The following is a 17,420-nucleotide window of genomic DNA, read 5'->3' on the forward strand; positions in this document are numbered from 1 at the left end:
TCACCGAGCGCAGAATGTGCCCCCAAATAGCAAACGGGGTTTTATGGAAGTCACTTTTCAAGTTAGCTAAGATTTTTTGTCAATTATTCGATAGGTTTTAGCTCAGGGATAAATTCAAAGCGGTTATTTTTCTGGGGAAGCCAGCAATGGAGAAATGTATGCTGAAGGAAAGAAAAGAGACACTGGAAAATTGAGCTAACTTAATAGAAATCTAACATTTGCTGGTGCGTTCGATAATTACTTTTTTTTTTTCAGATCCCTTTGAAGACGAAAGGTTTTTGTATTAAAATTTTTTATTACCAGGCTATCATGGGAAGAAAAAAAAAAGTCTATGCGATGTCTGTGCATCTCCTGTTTTAAAATATACAAGTGATCTGTGGCCTATGTTTGTTGCAGTGGTTCCTGTGCCAAAGGACCTTACTCTGGGGAGTACAGGACAGAAACTTCAACACCCGGGACTATTTTAGGATGAGCAATGCAAAAAACCCTTAGCTGGTCGCTGCTAGGCGCGATGGCAGTCTGTACTTGCAGAGGGGAGGCAGGGCTGTGTGGCCATCGCCGTGGGACCTGGGTTGTGTGACCCTCCCCAAGCCTTTGTCATCATTCCATGACTCCCACTTTGTAATCCTCGCCCAGTTACCTTCCCAGGGTAACTTCATTGGGTTAAAGTGTTCAAGAACTGCTGCCGAGGTTCTGCTCGGTCCAAATGTGCCTTTAGAAGGAGAGAGAGGGACACCCAGGTGGCTCAGTGATTGAGCACCTGCCTTGGGCCCAGGGCATGACCCCGGGGTCCTGGGATCGAGTACCGCATCAGGCTCCCTGCAGTGAGCCTGCTTCTCCCTCTGCCTGTGTCTCTGCCTCCCTCTCTCTCCTCTCTCTCTCTCTCTCTCTCTGTGTCTATCATGAATAAATAAATAAAATCTTAAAAATAATAATAATAATAAATCAAAGGAGAGAGAGGAAGGAAGAAGTGTCTCCTGAGAAAGGCACTCCCCTGGTCTAAACTCCGAATTGTCGGGCAGGTGTGCCCACGGTCCTAGAAGCTGGTGTCACCCATCAGGACCAGATCTATTTCATATTCGAGGGAGTCAGACAAGTTCTCTAAGTGCCACGAAGCTAAGTGCACTCACATGGTTTCTGAGAGCCTGGGTTCTTCAGTGCACATTAAGCCTTTCCAGATTTATCCTCGGAGGCTGGCCGTTTGCCAGAAGCCGACTCTGTTCAGTGGGGCAGTGGGCTGAGTATTCCCAGGTGCCGCCTGAGTTTTATGCCTCGTCCTTATTTACAGTTTTTCCTAGGATTGCTTTGAAGTGTGAACAATCAAGCTGCAGCACACTGCAGAGGTCTTTCCACATGAGCCTTTGCTGCACTTTCTCCGGCACCGCCGAGGCCTCCTTAAAACAGAAGTATTTCTCTACGACCATTCAAATGCATTTAGAATGATAGATTCCTCGGCAAATATTTGAGAAATAATCTTATTCTCTTTTCGAGGAAGGGAGAAATACAAACAGCCTCTCTCACTCTCCACAACTTCTTGGCAGAGAAGAGTAGTGGTTTTTCAGGCCGGTTGGCTCCTTGGCTGGTGGTTCCCGAAGCCTCTCAGGCCTCGATGACCCCCGCACGAGGTGGGGCTGGTGAGCACCCCGCACGGTAATCTGCATTGGGGATTATTGGCAGCAAAGCCCCTCCTACTGATAGGATGACTAATTTTTGATGCCAAAGCCACCTTTTTTGGAAAAAGGCATGTCAGTCATAGCACGCGTACAGCTCGTACCTAAACATCCTGGTCTTCCCAGTGGTTGCCATTTTCAATAATTCCAGAACTAAATGCAAATATCCTATGTTTCTAAGCCCTATAATCCTTTAGAGCGAAGAGCTCCGACTAGAATTGGGTGCAGCATGGCCAGGACGCAGCCGGCTCCCCAGGGTGCTCTTCAGACGCCCCCCGAGGTGACCGTGTGCGGCCAGGCTGGGCGCAGCCGGGTGGGCCTCTACTCCCGAAGCCTAGTGGGGTGACTGCAGACAGCCTTCATCCGGCCCTGGTGACAAAAGGGAACCAGGGAGTCCCCCCCATGGCTAGCCCCAAATGCATATTTCAAATTCCCATGGAAAAGATGCTTTGCACTGCCCAGGCTTCCCCCTGCAGCCTCGGCGCTTGTGTCCTGGCCAAGACCGTGCTCGACATTCAGACGACAGTGTTCAAACCCGAAGGGGTTTTGTACGTGGGGGGAAGTCGGGGGGCTCGCGGGAGCCGAGCAGCCACGGTGGAGGCAGGAGGTCTGGGTCGTGCTCTCCCGGAGACTCGCAGCCCTAAGAAACTTGGATTTACACGCCAGTGGGGCCCGGTGTGGGTGACTTCTGTTCCTTTCCGAACTTTTAATCTTTATTTTTTAAATGTCACCCTTTTAAATGATTTTTGCAGAGTTAGTCCCAGATAGATGATTCCCGGGAGGACCGTGGTGGTGATTATGAGCCCACTTACACTTGTGGTTGATGGCACATTAAGCAATAATGTTGATAACGGGCCGCGATCAGTACCTATAGCATTTTCAGCCTGACCCCAAGAAGAGGTTAATGCAGAAGACAAATAGGAGAGAAGCACAGGCTCCGTTTTTTTTTTTTTTTTTTTTCATCAGGCTGTTACATAAGCAGCAGATAAACATCCTCCTGTTCACACCACATCACAGCAGAGGAAAATGCTGCAAACTTCAAGCCATCAGCAACTAAAAATTGCTGTTGTCAAATCAATTTTTTACAGCAGACTGACCTGGTTTGCAGACCATTCTTAATAGCAGAGGCAGAGTTTGGGGCTTGGGCTTGGAGTACACAAGTGATTTCCAAATGACATTTCAGATTTTAAAATCTCATATGCGGGCGTCTCCCCCACCCCGTGGCCCCCACCCCATCCGTACGCATGCATGCACGCAGGCCCCATCAACTTCCACTGACACTTCTTCATTACCATGAAAAAGCTCAGCTCGGGAAGTCTTGGGGGATTTTGCAAAGCATCATTCCCCTTTTATACCCAGGCCCTCGATGGCACCTCTACAATTGGTTTTTGGAATTTTATGTCCCCGTAAGAGGGAGGGTTTGAGTTTAAAGTTGTAGAAGCAGTGGCTTCCACGTTCGCTTCTTGGACTTCTCTGGTCATTGGTGCTCACCTGGCGTGTCCCCACCACAGGAGCTGAAACACTGAGTAGCTTTTTGGGTGACCCGTCACAAAGCCACGCGGGCACATTTAATAGGAAAAAAAAAATGTGGGCCCAGTTCCGTGGTGTGAGCAGATTGTCAAGGATTCTTCTTTTTATTTTCTTAACCCGAATGCAGCCTCTGTAGATTTTTTTTTTTTTTTGGATGTTGAAGTTACACCTTCCCCTTCAGATGATAAAAGAATTCAGTGTGAAATTTGCTTTATAAAATTTTGTGAAAGTTCTGTCGTTCTCATATAATACTTCGGGAGTATATATAGGGAACACATTCAACGGATTCCCTTGATGCCTTAATGATCGAAGGCAGGAGGAAAATGCCTTGTATGGGTTTCATTCTTATTTCTTACTTAGTTCTCTCCTCTGTGTCATCTGAACTTGTGTTATACTGACACCATACTCTTCAGTAAAAATAAAAGCAGGGGGTTATTTTTATTGTAGGACCGTAACACCCAGCAAGAGTGTTGCCCAGCAAGAATTTGTCACTAGAAAATCAGGGATCTTCTAAATTGATAACTCTACCCGCTGAAGTTCAAATGGCAAAAAAAAGGGTGATTTTTTTCACGTCCACACCCAAGGCTATTTAGATTTAGAATGAGCATTTTCCTGGCGATGTGTGTTTACTTATCTGCAGGATACAAAGTGCCAGATCAGAATCATAGGACGTATAAAGAAAACAATACCTTGAGAGTGTCGGCATTGCCATTCTAAGTCTTTTTCCCCTTCTAGGATGTATTAACATCTAGTCAAAATTGAAGTTATCCAAAAGTTAGCTCACAGCCCAGGAACTACATTTGTTGAAAATAAATTTTGCAGAGAACTCCTCTTGGCTATTTTTAAATGATAGCATTTCACCCACACAAGAAAGTGCATTTTTGCTTATTTATTTTATTTTATTTTTATTTCTGGCCTCCTATGACTCAAGTACAGCTTCGTTTTCAACCATTAGCCCATGATGTTGACTGGTGCCTGTAGGCATTTCAGGGATAAAAATAAAATGACCAAGTTATTTTGTTTGGAGAAGAAGCCTCTTCACATGTGCTGTATTTTTTTTTCAATAAATATTTCATAAATCTTTTTAAAGCATGGTCTTATCCTTTAGTGCATATGGGAGACAGCTGACTCTAAACCAAGTGGATATCCTAGAGCTCAGATTCCATTATTCAGGACTAGATTCCACTTCTCTGAAGTTTCACAAATGCAGAGAGATGCAGGACAAGCCCCCTAATATCAGAAATTATTACTAGTCATTTCTATATTTTAAATGACTAAGTATTGTGTATACTACATTCCAGGGAAAGGGCCAGAATACTTGCATTTTGCTGGCTGGGGTGTATCTCTCAGTTTCCATTCTATAAACCATGTTTCCAAGGCATTGGGCCAGTTCAGCACCTAGCAGAGAAGTACAGTAACCTTGCCTCTCCAGATCGAGCCAACCCAGGAGAAGGCTGAGCATGTTCCGAAGAAGAAAAGAGGAAGAATCAAAGCTCCCATGATAACCAAACACGCTCCTCAAAAGCAGCAAATGGAATTAAATAGGCGAGGGAAGACTTTACTCAATATTATTGCAATAGGAGTCAAGACGATGGCGGCAGGGGAGAGGTTGAACTCCACTTTATTGGAACAAGAGGCAGGAAGATTTTTAAGCACCAAGGTGACTTAGTAAAAAAGTACTGGAGGACGTTGGGGGGAGGTTGGCCAACATGATTAAGCCATCTGTGTTTGCTAATTGACACTTCGGAAGTCAGGTTCCTACCCTCCCACAGATACTGAGAGATGAGGGGCCCCACCTTTCTTGATAATTACATTTCAAGGGGATGGCTCCCAGGTCCTTGAGGAAGACATCCTTGGGTTTTAAAACTAGCAAGAGGCCGGGGAGGCGATTTACATCTCTAAGGGACTGAGAAAATAATTTACAATAATCTGAAGCAAAGACTCAGAAAAGTGAGGTCAGGGGCTGAGGGTCAGAAAGACTCGTGCTTAAAGTTTAGAGAAGGCGAGGGGAACGTGAAGGCCATCTTGGTCAAAAGCCACATTGATCTCGAGGGAAGAAAATCAAGGGAGCAGGAGAACCAATCTTAAAATCTTTGGATCTTACTCTTAAAATCACCAGCTGTTCATGTGTTTGAATTCCTGGGTTCCCCCCACGCACGCTTTCCCCAGCAGGCTTAGGCTGACAAGGGCTTGGGGAAACACAGAGAGGCCCTCGGTCTTGACTTGTGTCCGCTATGCCACGTGTTGGTCTCAAATGCTGGTTTATGCTTCCATCCTGGCAGCCTCACCCTTGGCGGTCCTCATCTCCCCTGTGCCAGAGAGGTAGGGGCGACAATGACAGCCTTCTTAATTATCCCCCAAAGGTCATCCACTCTTTTGGCCTGTCCCATCTCCCAGGAACTGGGCCCAACGTTCCCAGGGCCTGGACCAAGCACCCTTTGAGAGTGAGCCCACTTACAACGTGTGTCTCTCATCTTATTTCCACCACACCTTCGGCAGAGGGCACCCCCCCCCCCACCTGTAGCAGCTACAGAACTGCAGGTTTGTTCTGTTTGCTGTCCTTGTCGCTCAGCCTTTGTAAGGAACCCACCACCCATTTTTTTAAATTTTTTGTTTTATTTATGATAGTCATACAGAGAGAGAGAGAGAGAGAGAGAGAGGCAGAGACATAGGCAGAGGGAGAAGCAGGCTCCATGCACCGGGAGCCTGACGTGGGATTCGATCCTGGGTCTCCAGGATGGCGCCCTGGGCCAAAGGCAGGCGCCAAACCGCTGTGCCACCCAGGGATCCCCCCACCACCCATTTAACGGCCAGCTCCCCTTTGAAGCTTTTTCTTTCCCCTTGGATTCTAGGGCAATGCATTTTTTTGGTTCTCCTATTTCTCAAAATTTCCCTTTTCTGTGTCTCTTATGGGCCCAGCTTCATAGGCCAATGCCCTGAAGGGTAGAAAACCCCAAGGATCTCTCCTCAGCCTCCTCTGGTCTTGACCCATAACTTCCTGTTTGGTCCCTGCCTCGGTTTCAGCTACAACCTTCGTGCTCATGACTGTAACTGCCACCTTTCCAACAATGGTTGGGACCGTGACCGCTGCGATTATGCTGTTGAAAATCAACTGCCTTCAGTTCCCATCTTCTCCCCCCCCCCCCCCACTAAAGCTCCAGGCTCAAAATTCTGTCTCTTAGACAAAGAGAACCTAAGGTTATGCTAAGATCTCAAACTGAGCATGTTCAAAGCACAGCTCGATCAGCCTCACCCCTGCACACCTGCCCCAGTGTCAACCTAACATTTTATTCCGGTTTCACTGATGGAGCTTCACCTGCCCTTCAACCCCGCTCCCCCCACCCTGCCCAGCGGTGCTGTGTCCTTGCCCTTCACGCCCTAGACGTCGCTTCCATGTGAACACGGACAGCTCCCCGTGGAAATTCTTCATTTTATTCCTGGTTCAAATGAAATGATGACTTCATTCTGTGACCAGTTAGCTCCCCCATTTCCTGGATTACAATTAATTTCCACTCAACATTGTTTCTGCCCTTTAAAACGTTCACTAAATTTTGCTCAGCATGGGAGCTTATCGTCTGCATGACTTTCTCCTTCACTAAATGCGAAATTCCTTCATGGCAAAGATTACATTCTATTTTTCATCTTATCCCCCAAATGATCTTTGGTGGAGTAGGCCTTCAGGGCTGGGGGTGTGGCAGTTATGTATCAGTGCAATTCCTGATATTTTATACCTCTTATATTCTGTGGACAATAGCAACTTAGTGTTTTATTTCATGTTTTGAATCCCTGGGAGGTGAGAAAGAGTGCTCCACAGTCTCTCCCAGTAACAGGAAAAGGTCCAGCTGTCCTTGGATTAGTCTTCAAAACCAAATTAAAACAAGCCTATGTTATTGCAAAATCCTCGTGTAAATGCTTTACCCAATTAGCTGTAAGCAGATACAACTCTTGGGAAGGTCTGCCCTCTGTTTTGACGCAGAAATGGGTGTCAGAGAAGGAAACTTGCAAAGGATTACCCTAGAAATTTCTCCCTGCAAAGATAAGCAAACTTCAAGGAAGCTTTGGGTGGCTTATTCCTCCCTAGCTGGATCACACGGGGAAGGCACCATAATCCACCAAAGGAATGAGCTGCTCAGTCTTGGAATGCTGTGATGCAACGTAGTTCTCAAAGGCTTCCCTGATGTTCCTGCAGGAAACTTGCCTCCTACAGGGGGTTACATTCTAAGGCAGACGTCTCCCTTCTTTGGGGAAAAAATGTAGATACAACAGATAGACAATCTTGGTCGCTGATAATTATAATTCTTGCCCAAGTAAAAACTGAACATTAAGCTAAATACTACTGCTCCTATAGATACAGGATTTAGTTAATGATGGCTTCTTTTTGTTGCGTACCTACAATAAGCCAGATACTTCATCTACTTTCGTGTTTATTTTCACAACAGCCCCACAGAAGTAAGTATAATTATGTCCCATTTTACTGGTGAAGGAACTGAGGCTCACGGAGCAAAAAATTAGTGGAAGATGATTTTGAACTCATATCTGACTGCAGAACTTACGCCTTTTTGATAATATTTTGCTCTCTCTGTGATGATGAAAATACATCAAAGTATTAAAGAATTATTTTCAAACGAAGATTCAAAGCTGCCACTGCCACTGCAGCCTTTTAATTCTTGTAATTCAAAAATAGAGATTTTTTAAAGTTTTTTTTTTTTTTAAGTTTTGAAAGTTTTGAAGAAATAATGTGCTGCAAATTGTCAAAGCCAGGACAACTGCTTTGTTCTCCTATCATGCATTTCTTAGACTTTCCATCTAAGATACAGATACTGAATAAGATGGACACAGGACCAGACCAACCTATGAGATTTGGGAAGCAGTGACCAGGTTATTAACATTATGTCATATTATTTCTCTATGGAGAAATGGAAATGTCAACGCCATGGTCAGAGCCCTGCCTATGCCCATCCTACCTCCAACTGACATTAGCAATGGTAATGATTTTGGCCTCTTCTGTTTTCTGGGTTAACTTGAACTGCCAAAAACCAAGTTTGATGAACTTTCCGAGTCTTACCCACAGAATAGTCTGGAAATAGTGTTGCTGCTTCTTCACCCAGTCCCCAGCACTCATCCGAAGCGTCTCTAAAATGACTAGACGTCAGTTTGTCTAACGTATCACCAACAGGTACAACTTGTTTCTCCAACAGTCTCTTCTTCCTGAGTCTCCAGGTCCTTGTGACTTCTTCCTTTGTGCTGGGCCATCCCTGTGGTTCTTGGCATCCTCGTCTCATGGGTAAAAACATTCACCAACTTCAGAATTGTTTTGTTTTTTTTTTTATGTGGGTAAAATAACTTAACCTACCATACATCAGCCATCATAAATATTGAAATAAGCCTATGCTACATACAAATTTGCCACATACCACATGAAGTTGTGACAGAAGAAGGGCAGAAATTGTTCTACCTCCCTAAATCTTATAGGACTGGTTTTCTACCACCTGCAAGTCTTTTTACCTGCAACAGATTTTTCTGGCTTCCTCTCTTTTCAGCTTTTCAGCTCTTATATACTGGAGCATAATTCATCGTGGTGGGGTGTGTGTGTGTGTGTGTGAGAGAGAGAGAGAGAGAGGCCAATGATTTTTATTTATTTTAAATTGCTTTGGGATATATTTTTAATTACTATCTTAGTATTTTATTTCTTGGCTTATATGAACTTGCGCAAAATTTTTTTTGTAAGAACTCAAGATACTACAATTTCTGAAATGACCCATTGTCAACTGGACAAGAATTTGAAAACAAGCAAATTAGGATCAGTATTCTAAACTACACAAACTCCTCCACTTTTTTTTGGGGGGGGGGGGGCTTGGGCTAAATAAATAATGTCCTAAGTTTTAAAATAACATGGTAAAAAAAAAAATAAAAAAAATAAAAAAAATAAAAAAATAAAATAAAATAACATGGTAATCTTAGATTAAAATGATATGAAGGGTGAACAGTCCTATGGCACTGCAGGAATAATAAAGGTTAGCTTAGAAAAAGCAAAATATATAGAGTACAAGGAAAATAATGATTCAAATGAACACTTTGATTAATAATGTTTTTAAATGAGGAAGGGCGGATGCGCCTAATATCATTTAACTAAAATGAAATTAAAATATCTGAAGTCAAAAAATAAATAAATAAAATAAAATATCTGAAGTCTTTAAAACAGTGACAACAGGCTGGATTTCTAACTAAATTTCTGAAAGCACCAACAGGAATAGTAAATAGGTATCGAAAAAAAGAAGAGTCCTTGAAAGCATCCTTTGGATCAGATGGACTTGATTACAATCCAAACTTGTCAAAACTTGTGAGATCTCAAGGAGGATTATAAAGTGTTTTCATAGCGTCTGGAACTTATTAGACAAACAGTAAATCTTGTCCCCATCCCTCCTTTAGTCTTTATAGATCCTGCTGTGGGTGTGGGTCTGTGCGCTGGGCGTGGGGCATTCCTCAGTGCTCCAGTATGCGAAGAGCCCATCTCTCACTGCTTGATTTTATTTGTTTTACCATAAAAATCCAACTTTTATATTAACACTGGACAGTTTCCACTGGTGATAAGGAATAAGCAGACTATGAGATAGCTGATCAACCATCGCAAAAACAAAAACAAAACAACCACCTCTGAAATGATACAGCCTGTGAGGAAACGTTATAAATAGAAATACGTGGCTTCATTGAAGAGTACTGGAAATACTCATTTTTCAGAAATTTAGCTCTCTGTAATTCTTTTATTTCTTTCACAAATTGGATAATTAATGTGAGTTAGTCAAAATCCTCTATGGTTACGATCTCTGTGATTCTTTAATACTATAACTCTATGGGCTCATTTCTCATTTTCCTCCATACCTCATTTAAGGCTTGAAGTCAGTGGGAATTACCCCAGGCAAGATGAATTAGAGCCTATCTGCCTAATCACTTAAGGCAGACTGTCAATTTTTAGAAATTATTAAGTACATCTACACAGTCATATGAAAATGTGGGTTTTCATAAAAATCCACATTTTTATATTTCTAATATAGATGGGAAAATTATTTTTTTAAACTTAAAACCTCACAGGATCATAGAATTTGGAAACTATAAGAGTCTTACAGATTATTTATTGCTCAGTTATTCAAAAAATTGTCTGTTGAGAACTTCGCGGGCCGAAAATATAACCTCTTTGTCAAGTTATTTAAACTTTCTGGGCCCCAGTTTCTTGGTTGAGTGAGAAAGGTGCACAGGATGAAGTCTCTGCACCTCCTAGCTGCAATATTTCATAGTTCTGAGCTGGTAACTTGTCAAAAGTTACCTAGCTAATTAGTGACACAACCAAGACTACACTCCGGAAGCTAAAATTCCCTGGTTATCCCTCTCGTGTACCTTGCGCTATAACACGTTAAGTTCCCCAACTGTAAAAAAGAATAATTTTTAAATTCTGAAAATGCTTCCCTGTGTCTATAAAAGGTCACTTCTAGATCTGCAACACAGCTTTGATGGTTACATATGAATTCTCTTCATTAAGTAGCAAAATAGTAAATACTTTACCTAAAAATTCAATATTTGAACCAATACCAGGTTAATCTACATAGAATCCTCGTTTTCTTTCCTTTGTACGAATAACAAATCATTTGGACATCAATTACATTTCTCAGCCCTTTGAATACAGACCTTGTAGGGTAAGGCCCATCTCTCTCTTGGGGTGATTCAGGGCGCAGGTCAGGTGACACTCAGCAAATCAACAATCAAACCTCTATTTCTACAAAGGTGACAGCATATCGATGAACACGAGAAGCAACCTAGAAAAGGAGAAACTGTCGTTATTGCAGCCTCAGCCATATGCCACCCAACTTGCCTGGTGGGGAGCTGTGGGTCTCCGTTTTTCTGAGTGTGCCTATCAGATCCTCCAGCACCAGCCTGCCAGACCTAGGGTCAACTCCCTACTCTACTGTAAGGTGCCTAAATGAGGTACTTTCTTGATGTCAACAACAAAGGGTCGGCCGAATATGGAGATGGACTCAAAGCAAAGGTCACCAACCTCGAAGGATGATTCCTCTCACCAGCACCATCCCATCCCACACATATACCCCTCACACTTAGGAGAGACTTACTCATGAGGTGATACAGCTCTGCCCTGCCTTAAATCCTTAATCTGTCACTTACTAGTTGAGTGTCTTTGGAAGCAACACCCGTAATCTTTTTTTTTTTTTCCAACTCTGTTGAGACACAATTGATAGTTTAGAATTTTAAGGTGCACAACCTGTTGATGTGACACACTTGAATCCTGCAGCACGATTACCACCATAATGTTAGCTAACACCTCGGTCACATCACATCATTACCATTTTCTTTTTTTGTGGTTGGAACATTTAAGATCTACTTTCTTAGCAGCTTCTATAATCTTTTGGGACATTTGCTCTGCATATGTAAAATCATGATGTTAGAGTCCACCCTGTAGGGTTGTCGTAGAGATGAAAGGATTTTGCTTTCGTAAGCTGTTTAAAACAGGATTCGTTAGCTTTTCCTATTAATGTTTTCTCTATTGAGTATTTTTCTGTCATTCCAGTTACCAAGCCTAGAAATCATGCTGTCATTCTGAAACCCTCTCACATCTAAAACTTAACGTGTCTTCACAGTTCCATCTCAACGGTCTTGCTAATGAAACACTGTCTTTATACTCTAGCTGTCTTATGTAGTTCTTACTGTCTTTACCCCCTGGTGACGTTTATTATATATCAACTTCCTTTGAATAGCTCATTTCATTTTTTCTTGTGTTTTTGTTTGCTTCCCTTTGAGATATTTTTTCTTTGCATTGTTCATAGAACTTAATATTAACAACACATGACATGTAATAATGCATAATCAATATTGATTAACCAAAGCTCTACCTCTTTTATTTACTTATTCAATGCAATGTTGTTATTACCTATTGCATGATAGGCATCAGGTAAAATAACTGCAATTCAGCAGAGTGAAAGCTATAATCAAATTATGCATGAGGAGTTGTGCTGGCAAAAAGTAGCAATAACGCTGATTGGGAGAGTAAAAAAGAAATTATATATTCTTCAATAGGGGTATTGAAGGATCGCTAGGAGCTCTCCAGATTCATTAAGAGTAGTAGGCCCATACCAGAGAAATAGGATGGTCAGAGCTTAGAGTAACTGCCAGGCAATAGAAGAAACGATGCCAAATAAGTAATATTAATTCAGAGTTTCCTAATTTCTAAGCACTCTGTGCATTATCTCAATCCTCACAGTGGCCCTAAAGAATGTATAATATTAATCCGGTTGTACAGATGAACAATGGAAGCCCAGTGGAGTAATAGGGCTGACAAAAAGGTAGAACAGCATTTCTAGTCTATGTGCTTCCGTATTTGCACTAATTCCATTATCCAGGCCTCTGTCTGACTTGAGTGTCTCGTAAGCCATGCTGGTGTGTGAAATTAACCTTGTGGCAATGGAGAACTATTGAGAAATTTTAACTTGGGGAGTGGCATAACTGGATTACTGTTTATGGATTATCTGTGTACCCCATCAATGTTAGCTTCCTGATAGGTTATACTGTTTCCTAAAAGCCAGACTTCATTCTTTCTTAATTACCTAAATTTAATGGCTTCTAATTTGGAAGCATGAACCTCATTACTCCATTAACGGGTTTTTATTGAATATCTCTTTTGTGGTTGGCACTGTGCCAGGGTGGGTGCTTTATGACAGAGATTTATGTAGAGCTGGACCCTGACAGGAGAACAAGTGAAGAAGGAGGTGAAGTATGAGACATAAGAGAAAGAGACAGAATAATCAACAGAGCGAGTTTCCAGAGGAATCTCAACATGCCAATAACAGTTATTATTCTTCAAATAGGAAAATTAAACTTAGATTCTAAACTTAAGTGTAGAGAAGTAAATGTTTATTTAGTATTTGGGATGCTCCAGCTACTTTACTAGGAGCGAGGGATTCAAAAACTAAGACATGTTCACTGCTTTCAAATAACTTCCAGGCTCTACAATAGAATCCCAGGGAAATAATGAGGGAAAACTATATCCTAATTTCATTCTGCTGTCCACTCAGTAGCCATCTAGAAATGACTAAGTAAATATTATTGGGCTTCTTTTTTTCATAAATGCATTAAGAATTTAAATCTATATTATGAAGATGCGTGATTATTTTATCTTTATGCCCACTTAAAAAATATTACAAAAACATTGATTAATATTCTTCAAAAATGCTATATGAGACATCAAGCCAGAATTTTTTCTCAAAAATCATTTTAATTCTATCTACAGTCAAATTTTGAATAGTGCAGTATCAAATCTCTTCAATGTATTGATATACTAATCAGAAAAGAATACATCCTCTGTGCGAATATACAGACAGTAATCTGGCCAGACCAGATAACATTGGATTCTGCTTAAATTTGAAGCTGCAAAGACATAGAATGACCTGCTTTTTCCCAGACTTTAACATGAATACATGCTTTAGACATGTGTGCTTGTGTTTTTGTGTCTTTGAGTTATTTATTCAATAAAGAAACAAGGTGTCTTACACTTCCAGATACTATCTACCGGGATTAAATGCTAATTCACAGAGAAGCAAACAGAAAAAAAAATCAGACAAAAAATCTTAATTATAATACAGAAATGCATTTGTAGAAATAGCTTCTTAAGAATTGTTTACTGAATGAATGGATATTATTTTCTAATACAATTTGATATTTGCCTAATATTTTTTACATCTTTCATCATTGTGTATAATTTGAGTTTGAAATATTGTAACCACTGAAACCTCTATGAGACTGTGTATTTCGTTTGTTCTCTTTACCTGCAAAGATTAGCTTCCTTAGACCTTTTATGCCTTCATACACATCCTAGTCACTAACATTAAATCCTCATACTAACATGCAGAAAATAAATGGTGTATTTTCAGTCTCCAAAAGTTTGTCTTAGATCCAGGTCAGGTGGTAAATATCATGATGGATGTGGAAACACAGTAATAATTTATCTCTCTGATTGTAGCTAGACTCTCTAACTCGCTTTCACTTTTTGGGTCACAGTTATATCTTACATAATCCAGCAGAGGGTGCTTCCTTTTTAGGGTTGGATTAGAACTGAATTTCATCAGCAAAAAGTTAAAATTTTTCCTATGTTGTTTCTAGTGATCAATTAAGTCCCATGCCCTTGCAGTTGTGTGCATTTTCAGATGTGTCCCAAAGATAATGTATCATCTTCTATTAAGTACCACGTGTTTTAACCAACAAGTACTTAATGACACACACCTGTATCTGTATGTGATGTTTGACATGCTTTCTTGTTTTTCTTCTTACTGGAAGTTATGATCCTAATTAAAAGTTCCAGGTGTATTTAAGTTAGGGAAGTTTTTCTTTAACACTTTGTTTTCCGCTCTAAGAAACATAAAAGTAGTGTTCTTGATAGCCAGGAAAATTTATTTTCTTGTGGTTTTATTTTTTTTTTCATAAAAAAAATATGGCTCTTTTAGGAATTCCATAGCAAAGGCATGGTTTTATAGCATTCTCTATACAATTGGCCATCCTAAGAGTAAATGGAAATGTGACCTCTTCTAAAGAGCAAAGTGGCCAGTTTTCAAAAACATTTCACCTCCCAAATGCATGACCCTTTATTTCCCTGCTACGTAGGAGCTGTTTCTGAACCACTCATCTCAGGAGGATCCTAGTATTTTTTTTTTTTTTTAATCCTGTTTCAGCAAGTCACCTAGCTCTGAAATAGCTGGCCTTGTGCTGGAGGTTCTGCTAAGGAATGTGAGGCTCATAAAATGGCTTTGAATCACACTTCTCAGAAGAGACAACTAAAGGCACTGCAGAGGAGAAGGCTGGGGTAGTCTGAGCTAGCAAGCTTGCAAGGATTTTCCCTCCCACTATCTCATGTCTGCTGGTACAGTCAAGTTAAATAAATGGAAGATTACATTTGTCTGAATATTTTTGCAATCAAACAGATTTTGCTTTTGAATCCTTTCTTCCATCAATGGTCATGATTTCGCTGTTAGAAGTGGTACACCCACTTGGAAGACTGGTCTTTATGGAAATACAACTTGGTAGGAAATCTCTATCTGTGAGCGGTGAACCATCTCATACTAGAAGCCAAACACGATGCCGAGAGAATGAGTTAGTTTTGGTGAGCAGATGTTTTATGCCTACATACAAGAAAGCCGAGTATAGCTTTAACCTCAAATCCCATTATAAAATGCTGTTGATTAACTGCATGACCTCACTGATTGTTCAGGTAACAGATGGACATGCCACAATGAAATATTTCCCCTTTTTATTTACAAACAAAAGAGGATTTTTATGTGGACAAGAATCAAAACATTACTGAAGCACTGATTGCCTAAGCTTAAATTCTTTCACATGAACACAAATCCTTTATTATGTAAAGTCAACATCTTTAATATTTCTGTGTGGTTTGGATATATAATCCTTAATATTTTGTAATTTCTCTTCAAACGGGTTGGTTTCTTTGGAGAGAATTATGTACCTACAACATAATGAGGTAATTAACTAGAGAACAAAAGCTTTTTCTTCTCTTTCACACAAAACTTGCTTCTAAGACATAAGCAACACATGCATTATTCTCTTGACCATCTGCCTTGACTTCTATGGCCATTTTGTTGTCAGAAATCTTACAACGTTTTATATAATACCAAAAGGGCCAGAGAGAAACATTAAGAGGACAACGGAGATAAAATATGACATGTGTTGTTATGCTGCTTTTATAAATATTTCAGGACATTTGCCAGTTTGATAAACCTTGATAAATCGCAACATTTCTTGAAATGAAAATCACTAATGTTTATTTTGACCAATAGCTATGTTAGAGGAGAACCACAAATCATACTGTAGACATATACATTTGAAAATTAGATTCAAATGGTTCTGAATATATTTAATTGAAATGCAGTTGGGAAGTCCTTTCCTCCCCTCAAAAAACTCACAAGATTTTCAAGAGTCTTGCCCATAGACTCACAGATTTACATGACAACAAACTCCGCTGTCTACGTTTATCATTTTACAACACATATTCTTTCCATTTGCAACCCTTTGTTAGGTAAGACATGCCACACAAAGTGAGAGGAAAAAAATAAATCCAGAACCCAAAGAAAAGTTCCAAAATCGCAAACTGGCAGCTTGCAAGATGACTGTCTCGTTGGTATGTATAATTAGCCCTTTTCATGTTGGCTACCATACCATAATTTTGCTTATTGGTTGCTGTGATAGATTGAATCATGGGCCTGACAATGTCCATGTCCTAATCTCTGGGACCTGTGACTGTTGCCTTATATGGCAAAAGAGCCTCGGCAGAGGTGGTTAAATTAAAGATCTTGAGGTCAGATTATCCTGGATTATCCAGGTGGGCCTGATGTCATCAGTATTTCCTTCTAAGAGGGACACTAAGGGAGTCAGAATCCTCTGCAGAGGGAGAGACATTTGACGATGCTACGCTGTTGGCTGCAATGATGCAAGAAGGGGCCACGATTTACAGGATGTAGTTCTCCTGTAGACTCTGAAAAGGGCAAGGAAATGGGTTCTTTCCCGGAGGCTCCAGAAGAAACATCACTTAGATTGCTGACTCATTTTAGACTTCCAATCTCCAGAATAGCAAGAGAATAAGTTGCACTTTAAGTCACTAAACTTGTGGCATCTTGTTGCAGCAGCAATAAGAAGCTCCTACAGTGCCTACAGTTCATAATTAGAAGACTTTCTATAAAAATTAAGGTTTCTTTCCATTTTTATTTTTTTTCCTCCATAAAAACTGGAAAATCTGGATCTTCTAATTTCTTGTGGCAATGACAGGTGGGAGCTATTCCTTTTAGAGGTCATTTGCTGTCCATTGGGCTTGGTGAGGCACTGGTTTTCTTTTTTCTTCTTTAAAACTTGGTCTAGTAGACATTTGAGTTTGTGACCTCTGCTAAATAGGTCTTATATTTTACATTTTCCTTAATGTTCATGTCGTATTTCTTTGCTTTGGGGAATGATAACTATTTATTGGGGTGCCTGGCTGGCTCAGTTGGTAGGATATGAGACTCCCAATCTCGGGATTGTAAATTTGAGTCCCACGTCGGGTGTAGAGATTACTTAAAAATAGGATTTTTTTTAAAAGCCTATTGTCTCCTTATCTGCTATCGCTTTTAAGACATTCTACTGAACAACTGATCTTGATTTCATTCTCATTTCCTTAGTCAT

The 17,420-nt window shown here is 40.7% G+C and overlaps 1 long non-coding RNA gene across 1 annotated transcript in view; it reads right to left on the bottom strand.

Annotated features, from left to right (window-relative positions):
* Positions 1-17,420, bottom strand: part of LOC140609432 (uncharacterized) — a 65,411-nt gene that overhangs the window by 44,876 nt on the left and 3,115 nt on the right. The window contains exon 2 of the long non-coding RNA XR_012011265.1: positions 10,881-11,008. This is a non-coding gene — a long non-coding RNA (uncharacterized lncRNA). The remainder of the gene's footprint in view (positions 1-10,880; positions 11,009-17,420) is intronic.

This window comes from Canis lupus, chromosome 18, assembly GCF_048164855.1.
Source record: "Canis lupus baileyi chromosome 18, mCanLup2.hap1, whole genome shotgun sequence".
NCBI classification, from domain to species: Eukaryota; Metazoa; Chordata; class Mammalia; order Carnivora; family Canidae; genus Canis; species Canis lupus.